We start from the raw sequence: 13,629 nt of genomic DNA, 5'->3' as shown, positions 1-13,629 counted from the left end.
AGAAAAAGTGTTCCTATACATTCCTTCACACTATGAACACAAATACAGAATAGCATCTGAAATTTAGAACTGCACTGCATTCAACCTTGTGAATCTATATGCCATGTCAAATCAAGATTCAGCTATACAATGCAGAGGGACAGTCCTGAAAGAGCCAACAGTGTCTTGATACAAAAAGAAAAACAAGTAGGGTCCTGCAAACAATTAAATTTCTGTGAATCCTCTTTCCATCTCTTATGGCTGGCCTCCACTAGTGCTGGAAGTAAAACACAGAACAGACAAAAAAAAAAAGTAGTTGATTGAAATCTGTCTCTGGATATAGAATATCCTGCATAGCTATGTGGTGTGAGCAAGACACTGAAGTGCTGGCATTCTTTGTGTAGGAGTAGGGAATTAGATATGCTGAAAATAGATCCTTCCTGAGAAGATGATCTATCAGCTGCCTCAGTCTGCCAGCTCCAAAGATACAACTTCCCCTCCCCCATTCTGAGGGGGCCAGAAAAGAGAAGAGGTAGTTTCAGTAGTTCAGGTAAAATAAAATTGAATATCTCAAAATTTTCAGTTTGTGGTATGCCATTACAAGAGCCCCAGAACTTAACTCACTGCTTTTCATGTTGATATGGCAGTTGCAGTTACATTTCAAGTGGAATAACTGACTTGAACAATGCATTGTTCTGAAAGAAGCATTTACTCACTCAACACAAGCTCTGTGGTGTTTTGTCTTCAACCAACAGTATCCGGATTTTAAGGTAACACATTATTTTGTTAGTGAAATGAACTAGAAAACTGCCTATAATTTATGTGACTCAAACTAGTGGTATCTTACTAATCTGTGACACCTTCACTTCTTTCAGCCCTTTACATTCATTCAATTAAATTGTCACTCCGGGGGAAAAACAAAACAACAACAACAAAAACAGAAACAAAAAGCACTCCTTTGTGCAGTGGTTGAAACTGCAGAGTTCTTCAGACCTGGGAATTTATAGCTGATTGACATGACTGGAGATGTTACACTGCCAAGTGCTATTGTTTCCGTTCTTAGCAGATTCATGGATGCTGACAATAGAAGAAACTCATACTCTGATTAGGTCAGTTAGTATAATAGAGATTCAGCTACTCTGAGTAGGTCAGTTAGTATAATAGAGATTGCAGCTTTTGTCAAGCAGCAGAGCTCTTGTGCCATGATGAGCTACTGAAATGTATGTTCAGGTCCTCCACATAGGTAAGGAAAAGACACCTGACTACAGTCTTACCTGAAATAGTTATGAGGAGAAAGGCTTTTTTTCCATTACTAGATCTGATCTCAAGGATTTCAAGGTCTTACTGCTGATTCTAATTACTAAATCAAAAGGGGGGAAAGAAGAAGGAAAACGGAAAGAGAATCACAATCCACTAAAGACTTAAGTAACATTTTTGCTTCAGAAATTTGGTTTCAGACAATAGGAAATGATGATAGATGGGGTAAGTTTGAGAGAATAATTTAAAAACACAAGTAAACACAATAATTGTTTATAATAGCAAAAATAACCATAACTGACCCAGAAAAGTCAGTATTACTGTAATATTTGCAAGAAATCAGCAAAGGTTAATGTAATGCAATAATTTGTGCAAGCCCTTGTATGTCCATAGTAATACTTTCTGTATACTGTAAAATTCTCACTGAGGCATTTTGGTGTTTGGTATCAAGCTTATATTAAACTCTCTTTGTTTAATGTATTCAGTGTTTTTTTGTTTTGTTTTGTTTTGTTTTGTTTCTGCAGTTTTCCTAATGTTATTGCTGGACTCCCAGAGTTTCCCTGTTGGGCTCTGTCTCAGTCTGTAAACTCTGATCCTGTCCTTGACTGGGGCGATCTGGAGATTCTCTATTCTTCCTACAGTCTAAGTGGGACCAGTTCTGAGTGGGTAATGTTAATCATTGCCCACGCTGCATCTTTTCTGGTCTGACTAGCATCTCTGCTTCCAGCAAAACAGAAACTTCTAGTCCTACCCATGTTGTTTAGTTACCTGGATTTGGGTCCCAGCCATCTTCCTTCTCCATCAGCTTTGATTAAAAGAAAATTGCTTTGCATTGTTATAGTTGGGCAGGACATCTATAATCAGCTCAGTACACATTACACCACTGCATTACCTAGGGCAATCCATATCAAGTGGTGATTATTCATTGTTAATGTTTGTCAAGTTTGCCAGGAGGAGAGGAGTTTGAGTTTGAGCCTGCAAGAATGCAGCAACATTTCTCTCTCCATGATCTCAAGATGTGTACACAGCAGGTGTCCCAAGACAGGTGGCAGCTCTAACCAAGTGCAAGTAGGCACAGAAAAGCAGCAGTAGGATTTGTCTCTCTGGTTTGTCTGAATTGATTCTTCTGATGACCTGTCATTATCAGACCAATACCATAACCTATGGCATTTACTTTGATACAGATTAATTGTTTGCCTCATTGCTGCTCTTTGTTGTATTTAGTTTTCAAAGTACTGGCCATCAGTTCTTTCTCACTCTCTTATTTCTTCCTGCTCCAACCCCCATGGTGTCCCCTGCACTCTGAACATTAGAATTGGGTTGATATTTTATTTGTGTGAAATTGTTTTATATCTGGGGGGGTTGTAAAAAAGATTGAGCCTTCTCTAGTTCTGTCTTTGATTTGAAATGGGCTGGTGATGTTCTTTCATAACCAGGATGAGGAAAAGACTTCTGGAGAGTACAGCTGAGGACAGAAAAATTGCTCATTTAATATTCTTATCCAGAAATTTCCACTGCTTTTGGGTGCAGCTGGAGACATAAAAAGATTTGAAGCATGTCAGTCAAAAGATTGGCAAATGCATTAAAAGAACAGATGCCCTCAGAAACAGTGTCTATTCATGCTACATACATTTGTCAAGATAAATCAGGATAAAAGGGCAGTAACAGGAGTGAGAGAAAAAATAAAGAGAGAACACAGCAGCAGCTGGTACTAATTAGTAGTCTGCACAGAAACAGGCACTGGGATTGGAGGGGAGGAGAAAGCTACTGTATGTGAGAAAGTAGCTGCAGTGTTGATTGGTTATCTTTCCAAGATGTCTCTTCTTCTAGGCAGCCCCTTCAAACTCTACATGGTATCTCTCCAGACCATTTTCCATACTATCTCTTCCTCTTTTCTCTCTCTCCCACTAGATACAGGCCATGGAGAACTCCCATTAGATATAGACTGTAGAAAAGCTCCATTTAGAGTTTGTGAACACATTTTGCACAAAATCATTTGCCAAAATGTCTTTTAGGATGAGGTCTTATATGTTTTCTTGGGCAGTATAAAAAAATGGCAGTAAATTCTGGTGGGTGTGATGCCTCTTTAGCCTCATGTACTTAACATTCATCTGTTGTTTTAACTTTCTTCCATTAAATACTGCACAACATATGCTTAAAAACATGATTCTGTCCAGGAAACAGGTTCAGGACAGCCAAATACATTAAATACATTAGCCATATCATACCTATTGTGTAGTAACGCAAAAAAAAAAAAAAAAAAAAATAAAGGCCTGCTGGCCTGCCCTGTGGAAGTGTGGTGGTTTTTTACTCGGGTGGGCAGCTGAGCTCCACCACAGCCTCTCTCTCAGCCCTCCCCCTTTCTCAAAGGGTAAAGGGGAGAAAATATGATGCAAAGGGCTCAGGGATTGAGATAAGGATGGGGAGATCGCTCAGCAATTATTGTGATGAGCAAAACAGACTCAGAGTAAGGAGACAGTAAGATTTATTGCCTATTAGTAACAAGCTAGAGAAGTGAGAAACAAAGGAAAGAAACCAAAAATACCTTCCCTCCATCCACCCTCTCCCACCTCCTCCCCTTGAGCTGTGCAGGGGAATAGGGGAGTGAGGGTTGTGGTCAGTCTATAGTGCTTTGTCTCCGATGTTCCTTCTCGGTCACTCTCTTCCTTTGCTCCAACGTGGGGTCCCTCCCATGGGATACAGTCCTTGCTGAACTGATGTGGCATGGCCAACAGACAGCAGCTCTTCAAGAACTGTTCCAGATATGGGTCTATACCACGGGTCCATCCATCAGGAGCACACTGCTCCAACCTGGGTCCCCCACGTGCAGCAGCTCCTGCCAGGTCACCTGCTCCTATGTGGGCTTCTCTCCACGGGCTACAGGTCCGGCCCAGAATCTGCTCCTGTGGGGGTCCTCCACAGGCCACAGCCTCCATCAGTGCAGTTCCACCTGCTCCACTGTGGTCCCCTTCATGGGCTGCAGCATAGAAACCCCCAGAGCCAGCGGGTTGGGGGTGGGCACGTTTTTTTTTTTCTTTCCAGCATAATTTTTTCTTCCCCTCTTCTTGTAAGGAGGGGAAATGAAAGAGCAGTTGTGGAGTTCAGCTGCCCAGCAAGGTAAAACCACCACAAGGAGCTGTGCAAATTAACCACAAACTGTTCGAAAACCCCTTCCTTCTGTCTTTGGCCACCTATTAATTTCACTTGATTTACTTCTTACATAGGAAGATTCAGTGATCCATCCACTCCCAATCCTCTCTCCTTTTCCTCTCCTGATTTTACAGACCTCATCTTACCCCCTGGCTGTCTCTTCTCAGGCTTGAAAGGCCTGAGGCTGACTAGGCGTTTTCAAGTGCTGAAGGACATTTCAGATCCCTGTGCCAGATGACATTGAATGTTCTTTACGGTGGAAGGGATCCCTTCAAGGGTGCTGGAAAATATCTCTCATTCAGATTCATGTGTATGTTGGAGTAGATTAAAAATTTGCTAGCCTCCCTATTGCATATTAAATGTATGACAATCTCCTCAAATGTACTTGCATATACTGGGGGAACCTGATGGAGCCTGATTTGGCATAAAAATCTCTCAGCTCAGCAATTCCCATACAAACATGCTTCTGAGGACCCCAGCTGAAGTGCCTATTTTTATGCTTATTGATATCACTGTTCCCTGGGGTCAGGTTTCAGAAGAAAGAATCTAATTTTTCGCTGACATTGTAAAATTTGAGGGGGAGGTTAGACACCTCTGAGGAGTAAGTGAAGCATTTGGCTCCACCAGTTGCACAGATAATATGATCTGGGCCAGGTATAACAACTCAGAGATTTATACATTTTTTTTGAAAGTTAGAAGTTAATTTAAAATGATGATTATATTTACACCCATACACTCAAGGATGCCTATCCCATTTATGGTATTACAATGTTTTAGCGTGGCCAACAGGTCTAGGGAAGTGATTGTCCCCCTGTACTCAGCTCTGGTGAGGCCGCACCTTGAGTACTGTGTTCAGTTTTGGGTCCCTTGTTACAAGAAGGACATGGAGGTGCTCGAGCAAGTCCAGAGAAGGGCAACAAAGCTGGTGAGGAGTCTGGAGAACAAGTCTTACGAGGAGCGGCTGAGGGAGCTGGGATTGTTCAGCCTGGAGAAAAGGAGGCTCAGGGGCGACCTTTTTGCTCTTTATAAGTACATTAAAGGAGGCTGTAGTGAGGTGGGGGTTGGTCTATTCTCCCACGTGCCTGGTGACAGGACGAGGGGGAATGGGCTAAAGTTGCGCCAGGGGTGTTTTAGGTTGGATATTAGGAAGAACTTCTTTACTGAGAGGGTTGTTAGGCATTGGAATGGGCTGCCCAGGGAAGTGGTGGAGTCACCATCCCTGGAGGTCTTTAAAAGACATTTAGACATAGTGCTTAGTGATATGGTTTAGTGGAGGACTTGTTAGTGTTAGGTCAGAGATTGGACTCAATGATCTTGAGGTCTCTTCCAACCTAGACAATTCTGTGATTCTGTGATTCTTGAAGTTTGTCAGACTTGGTGCTGTGATCACTACCATCGGGAACCTGTTTCAGTGTCTGACCACTCTCTTGGTGAAGAACCTTTTCCTAACAACCAACCTGAACTGCCCCTTATACAGCTCCATGCTCTTCCCTCAGGTCCTATCGCTGGTCACCAGAGAAAAAAAAAATTGCCTCCCCTCTGCTCCCCTTTGTGAGGAAGCTGTAGACCATGATGAGGCCTCCATTCAGTATCGTCTTCTCTCAGATGAAATAGTGACTTCAACTGTTCCTCATACATCTTACCCAATAGACCCTTGACCATCTTTGTACCCACTTTCTAATAGTTTTAAATCCTCATTATATTGTGGGGCTTAAAACTGTACATGGAACTCTAGGTGAGGCCACACAAGTGCAGAGTATAGTGGGACAATCCCTTCCCTCGACCAGACAGCAATGCTGTGTCTGATGCACACTGGGATATGACTGGTCCTTCTGGCTTCCAGGGTACATGGTTGACTTATAGCACTTGCTTTCGACCAGAACCCCCAGAACTCTTTCTGCAGAGCTGCTCTCCAGCCTTTCATCTCCCATTCTGTACATATATCGAGCATTGCCTCATTCCCAGGTGCAGAATCTGGCACCTTCTCTAAGTAAGCTTCATACTGCTGGTGATTACCCAGACCTCTTGGGTGTCAAGACCTCTCTGAAAGGCTTCTGTACTCTCAAAGGAGTCCACAGCTCCTCCCAATGTCATCAGCAAATTTACTTAGTATTCACTGACATCCTGCATCCATGTACTTTATGAAAACATTAAAGAGAACTGTCTCTAAAATGGAATCCTGTAGAATGCCATTAGTGACCAGCTGCCAGCCTGATGTAACGTCATCTACTATAACCCTTTGAGCCTGACCCATTGTATTATGTGTTTGCCTAGCTGTATTATGGACATAATGTCCAGAAGGATACTATGAGAAACAGTACCAAAAGCTTTGCTGAAATCCAAAAAGATTATATCAACTGGCTTCCCTTGGTGAGATAGGTGGGTGATCTTGTCATAAATAGAAATTACGTAATTGAGCAGAACTTTCCACCTGTGTTGGCTATGACTAATTGCTGTATTGTCTTTCTAGTGTTTTTCAGTAACTTCCAGTATAGTCTTCTCCATAATTTTATCAGGTACTGAAGTGAGACTGACATGCGTGTAATTACTGAGGTCTTCTTTCTTGCCCTTCTTGAAAATTGGAACAACTTTGCCAGTTTCCAGTTGACTGGGACCTCCCCAGATTCCCAAGGTGTTTGAAAATAATTGAGAAGTCTTGTGATGACATCAAAAAGCTTTTTCTGTTCCTTGGTATGAATTCTATGGGGCTACATAGACTTATATGCATCCAGGTGGAGCATCAAGTCTCACACATGTTGATCATGATCACATTCACTCTTTTCTTCTCTTTCATCATCTCACTTCTCACTTACTGCAAAGTAAATGAAACAACATTTATACCTCTTTATAGTAAGAAAAGAGATCACTGTGTGCAAGACTGTAAAAGTTTTCCTCTCCTTATTTGATAGAATTGTTATTTTATTTAGAGTGAATGGTTGCTTTTGCACTGGGAGATGGAATCATTTCCTCCTTTGGCAGCAGAAGTGAGACAGTGAAACAGAAAAAGTTTGCATATATATATAGCTGGACTATCACTTCAGAGAATCATAGAATCACAGAATAAAATGGTTAAGGTTGGAAGAGACCTCTGGAGGTTATCTTGTCCAATCCTCTGATGTTCAAACAGAGCCATCTAGATTAGGTTACCCAAGACCATGTCTAGATTGCTTTTGAATATCTCCAACGAGGGAGACTCCACCTCCAGACACCTCTGTCAGTGCTGTCACCTGCACAATGAAAAAGTACTTCCTGATATTCAGATGGAACCTCACGTGTTTCAGCTTGTGGCCATTGTCTCCTTTCTTGCCCCTGGGCACCACTGAAAAGAGCTTGGCTCTGCCTTTTTTGCATTCTCCCTTCAGGTGTTTGTAGACATTTATAAGATCATGCCTGACTTCTCCACACCGAACTGTCCCAGCTCTCTCAGCTCTCTCCACATTTGACAGAAATGAGCCTGGGAGAGCAGTTCCAGGGCTGAGGCTGAGGTTGATGGCATGACTCAATTGCATCTACACCAATGCACTCAGCATGCACAACAAACAGGAGGAGCTGAAAGCAATTGTGCAGCAGACAAACTAGGACCTTGCTGCCATCACTGAAATGTGGTGGGACCACTCCCATGACTGGAGTACTGCAATGGATGGCTACAAGCTCTTCAGAAGGGACAGGCAGCTAAGAAGGGGTGGTGGTACAGCTCTCTATATTAGAAAGTGTTTCAGTGCTGTTGCGATCAGGGTTGGGAATGAAAAGGTAGACCGTTACCTTTGTGGATAAGGATCAGGGGGCAGGCATCCTGGTGGGGGTCTGTTCTAGACTGTCAAACCAGGATGAAGAGACAGATTAGGTGTTTTGTAAGCAGCTGGCTCAATCACCAGTGCTTGTCCTCTAGAGCAACTTTAATTTCCCAGACATGTGATGGAACTATAATATAGCCCTGAGGAAGCAGTCTAGGAGGTTCCTGGATTTCATGGAAGACAGCTTTCAGACTCTGCCAGTTAGTGACCCTACCAGAGGAGGTGCCCTGTTAGACCTGCTGTTCACAGAGAAGGACTGGTGGAGATGTGGTGGTAGGGAGCTGTCCTGGGTAAAGTGACCATGACATGGTAGAGTTCTCTATTCTTGGTGAAGTCAGGAGGGGGATCAGTAAAACTGCTACCTTGGACTTCCTGAGGGCAGACTTTGAATTGCTCAGGACACTGGCAGGGAGGGTCTCTTGGAAGTCAGTCCTCAAGGACAGAGGGGTCCAGGAAGGCTGGATGGCCCTCAAACAGGAAGTGTTAAAAGCACAGGATCAGGCTGTCCCTATGTACCATAAGATGAGCCAATGGGGAAGAAGACTGGTGCAGCTTAACAGAGAACTTTTGCTTAGTGTCCAGGAGAAAAACAGAGTTCTTGTCCAGTGGAAGAAGGGACAGAGAAACTCAGAGAGAGTACAAGGAAATTGCCAGAATATGCAGAGAAAAAATCAGAAAGGCCAAAGCCCAGCACAAGCTCAACCAGGCCACTATGGTAAAGGATAACAAAAAATGTTTTTATAAATATATTAATGGCAAGAGGAGGGTCCAAGAGAATCTCCATTCTTTACTGGACACAGGGAGGAACATGACTACTGGGGATAAGGAAAAGGCTGAGGTTTTTAATGCCTTCTTTACATCTGTCTGTACTAGTCAGACCACTTATCCTCGGGGTATTCTTCCACACACACACACCGTTCAGGTGGAAACAGTTAGAGACCTGCTGCTCCACCTGGACTGTCACAAGTCCATGGGGCCAGATGAAATCCACCCAAGGGTGCTGAGGGAGTTAGCGGATGTGATTGCTGGGCCACTCTCCATCATTTATCAGCAGTCATGGTCATGTGGAGAAGTCCCAAATGACTTTAGACTTGGTAATGACACACCCATCTATGAGAAGGGTCATAAGGAGGACCCAGAGAACTACAGGCCAGTCAGCCTGACCTCGGTGCAAGTAAAGGTGATGGAACAGGTCATCTTGAATGCAATAACACAGCTTGTACAGGACAGCCTGAGGATCTGTCCTGGTTTCAGTTAGAACAGAGTTAATTTTTCTCCTAGTAGCTGGTAGGGTGCTATGTTTTGGATTAGGATGAGAAGAGTGCTGATAGCACACCGATGTTTTAATTGTTGCAGAGCAGTGCTTACACCAAGCCAAGGACGTTTCAGCTTCTCACTCTGTCCTGCCAGTGAGCAGGCTGGGGGTGCAGCAAGAGCTTGGAAGGGACAGACTCGGGACAGCTGACCCAAACTGGCCAAAGGGGTATTCCATTCCATCTGACGTCATGCTAAACAATATATAGGGGTGGCTAGATGGGGTGGGGGGGGCCGGCTGCTCGGGGTTAGGCTGGGCATCGGTCAGCAGGTGGTGAGCAATTGCATTGTGCATCACTTGTTTTGTACACATTATTAGTAGTAGTACTATTTTCATCATTATTGTTATTATTGTTGTTGTTATTATTATTTTCCTTTCTTAATAAACTGTCTTTATCTCAGCTCACGGGCTTCACTTTCCCATTTCTCACCCCCATCCCAGAGAGGGAGGGGGGAGGGTGAGCAAACAGCTGTGTGGTGTTTAGCTGCCAGCTGGATTAAATCACAACAGGATCTTGTCCAGTCAGCATGAGTTCATGAAAGGCAAACCATTTACCAGGTGGGTGACCCACCTGGTAAATGAGGAAAAAGCTGTTGATGTAGTATAACTAGATTTCAGCAAGGGCTTTGACACAGTCTCCCACAGTATTTTCCTAGAGAAGCTGGCAGCCCAGGGATTGGACAGGTACACTTTTTGCTGGGTTAAAAAATGGCTGCACAGCCAGGCCCAGAGAGTGGTGGTGAATGGAGTGAAATACATCTGGACACTGGTCACCAGTACTGTTCCCCAGGGTTTGGTGTTGGGGCTCATCCTCTTTAATAACTTTATTAATGATTTGGATGAGGAAATTGAGTGCACCCTCAGTAAGTTTGCAGACAATACCAGGTTGGGGCGAAGTGTCAATCAGACAGAGCATAGGAAGGCCCTGCAGAGGGACCTGGACAGGTTGGATCAATGGGCAGAGGCCAAGGGGATGAGGTTCAACATTGCGAAGTCTAGGTCCTGCACTTTGATCAAAACAACCCCATGCAACACTACAGGCTTGAGGGGAGAGTGACTCGAAAGCTGTGCAGAGGAAAAAGATCTGGGGGTGTTAATTGATGCTCGTCTGAACATTAGCTGGCAGGGCGGCCAAGAATGCCAGCGGCATCTTGGCTTGTATCAGGAATAGTGTAGCCAGCAGGATCGGGGAGGTGATTGTCCCCCTGTACTCAGTTCTGGTGAGGCCACACCTTGAGTACTGTGTTCATCTTTGGGCCCCTCAGTATAAGAAGGATATTGTGGCTTTGGAACCTGTCCAGAGAAGGGCTACAAAGCTGGTGAAGGGACTGGAACAAAAGGCCTATGAGAATTGGCTGAGGGAATTGGGGTTGTTTAGTCTGGAAATAAAGTTGTTGGGAGGTGGGAGTCAGCCTCTTCTTGCAGGTAACTAGCAACAGGACAAGAAGAAATGGCCTCAAGTTGCGCTATGGGAGGTTTGGAAATTAAAAGGCATTTTTTCTCCAAAATAGTATTGAGGCATTGGTACAGGTTGCCCAGGGAAATGGTGGCATAACCGTCTCTGGGGGTGTTTAACGAAAGATTGGACATTGCACGTAGGGACTTGGTTTAATGGCTTACATTGGTAGTGGGGTGATGGTTGGACCAGATGATTGTGAAGGTCTCTTCCAACATTAATGATTCTATGATTCTGTAAAAGTTCAAGCTTATTTATATTTCCAGCCATATTAAAGTAATAACTTCTTTTGTGAAGCACTGGAACAGGTTTCCTAGAGAAGTTCTGGATGCCCCATCCATATTACTGTTTAAGGCCCTTTTGGATGGCTCTTTGTGCAATGTGATCTAGTGGAAGATGTCCATCTCAAACCCCAAAAAGGAGTTTAGAACTAGATGATCTTTAAGATCCCTTCCCATCCAAACCACTCTATGGTTCTGTTATTACCACCCGGCTTCATGCTCAGAGGAGTTATGTCCTCCTTTTGTTCAGCAGAGCTCTCCAGAGACAGATCTTGGATATGAGATGTGTATTTTTCTGTTGGCTGCCCTGCTTATCTATTTAATCAGATTATTAAATATTACTATGCTTCACTTCTTCCAGTTATAAAATAGCGTAGTATGTGAGGTAGAATAGACACTTTGAACCAACTAAGTGTTCATTAAGCATGATCCCACCTCTGGATATAGATATAAATAAAAAATAACATTCCTTTTTTTTATCTTCCGACGTCCTGGAAATCTTGAGATTACAGATTCATGGTAGGACAGATGACTGTGGCCAGGAGATTTTGCTAGATTTTTCTTCCTTTGATTTAATCACTTCAGGACCAATTTTACTTGCCCTCTAGCAATGGGAGTTTTAGTTTAAATGAGGTTCTTGAAAACTATTTTCTTTACTTTAACGGTGCTTATTTCCCTGTCCACTCATTGTTCTGATAATAGAAAGAGTCAGTAATCACTGTCCACAAAACAAGGCAAAAAGTGGTAATCTATCTAATCTTTCTTTGTATGAAAATTATTATTTACTTAGCATTGGCTTTGTCATTCTCCCCTATAATTTCCAAGTTCTATCTTCTCTCTTTTAAGATTTGATGATATGCAGTGTTAATATTGAACCTCCACATATCTGATCGCTAACCATCACTATATAAGATGGAATTGCTTTTCCTGAGTACATAACTTTGCACTTATCAACATTTTCTTGCCCATTGTAAGCATCACGACATTCTTCATGGTGAGGCGCCAACTGAGAACTTATGGGTAAGGATTAAAGAGAAGATAGGTAAGGGTGATACTGTAGTGTGTGTCTGCTATAGGCCACCTGACCATGCAAGAACAAGAGGATGAGAGCCTCTACAGGCAGTTAGGAGCAGCTCGGTGTTTGCAGGCTCTGGTCCTCACAAGGGTCCAATGCTCCGACTCTCTGTGACAAGGCCTCTTTGCCAGGTGCTGGCCCTGAGGGGGACCTACCTTCATCACCGCTGTGTGCCAGCTGGTGGTGTCAGGATGTGGAAGCTGTTCTGGGTCAGCCCAAAGATGGACTCAGAGCAGCATCTCTCTGGCAGTGGCCAGAGAGTCATTTGACAAATCCTTTCCTTCTGTCTCTGGCCACATGGTAATTTCACTCGATGGACTTCTTGTGCAGGTGAGGTGGTAGAATCACAGAGTCATAGAATGGTTTGGATTGGAAGGGATCTTAAAGACCATCTAGTTCCACCCCCCTGCCACAGGCAGAGACAGCTCCCATGTGACCAGGTTGGTCAAAGCCCTCCCTATCCAGCCTGGCATGGAACACCTCCAGGGACAGGGCATCCACAGGTTGCTTCTCTGGGCAACCTGTTCCAGTGCCTCAGCACCCTGACAGTAAAGAATTTATTCCTAATAGATAATCTAAATCAATCCCCTTTTAGTTTAAAGCCATTCCCCCTTGTCCTGTCACTACAATCCCTGACAAAGAGTCCCTTCCTAGCTTTCCTGTAGCCCCCCTTACGTACTGGAAGGCCACTGTAAGGTCTCCCCAGAGCCTTCTCGTCTCCAGACTGAAAAACCCCAGACCTCTCAGCCTGTCTTCATAGGAGATGTGATCCAGCCCTCTCATCCTCCTCATGGCCCTCCTCTGGACTCGTTCTAATATGTCCATGTCCATCTGGTGCTGGGGGCCCCAGAGCTGAACGCAGTGCTCCAGGTGGGGTCTTATGAGAGTAGAGCCAAGGGGGAGAATCACCTCTACCAATCACACTTCTTTTCATGCAGACCAGGATATGGTTGGTTTTCTGGGCTGCAAGCACACTTTACTGGCTCGCATTGAGGTTCTCATCCACCAACACCCCCAAGTCCTTCTCCTCAGGGCTGCTTTCAATCCATTCTCTGTCCAGCCTGTGTTTGTGCTTGTGATTGCCCCAGACCAGATGCAGGACCTTGCATTTGGCCTGGTTGAGCCTTATGGGGTTCACACAGGCCCACCTCTCAAGCCTGTCCTGGTCTCATCTGGGATGCCATCCTCTAGCATGTTGACCACAATTATGGTCAGAAATGTCCCCCTTGTCTGGTCTGCTTGAAATTCGCCTGAACAGGGGTTTCCCATGTAACATGAGTGTTCTTTATGGAACCAGGATCATCATGTGTTGGGCACATCAT

The 13,629-nt window shown here is 44.1% G+C and overlaps 1 long non-coding RNA gene across 1 annotated transcript in view; it reads left to right on the top strand.

Moving 5' to 3' along the window:
* The first annotated feature begins 446 nt into the window (after nucleotides 1–446).
* The window catches only part of LOC119713221 (uncharacterized), a 32,465-nt gene continuing 19,282 nt past the window's right edge, over nucleotides 447–13,629 (top strand). The window contains exons 1-2 of the long non-coding RNA XR_005260178.2: nucleotides 447–529; nucleotides 627–749. This is a non-coding gene — a long non-coding RNA (uncharacterized lncRNA). The remainder of the gene's footprint in view (nucleotides 530–626; nucleotides 750–13,629) is intronic.

Source organism: Anas platyrhynchos, chromosome 19, assembly GCF_047663525.1.
Source record: "Anas platyrhynchos isolate ZD024472 breed Pekin duck chromosome 19, IASCAAS_PekinDuck_T2T, whole genome shotgun sequence".
NCBI classification, from domain to species: Eukaryota; Metazoa; Chordata; class Aves; order Anseriformes; family Anatidae; genus Anas; species Anas platyrhynchos.
This window is presented reverse-complemented; position numbering and strand designations above follow the sequence as displayed.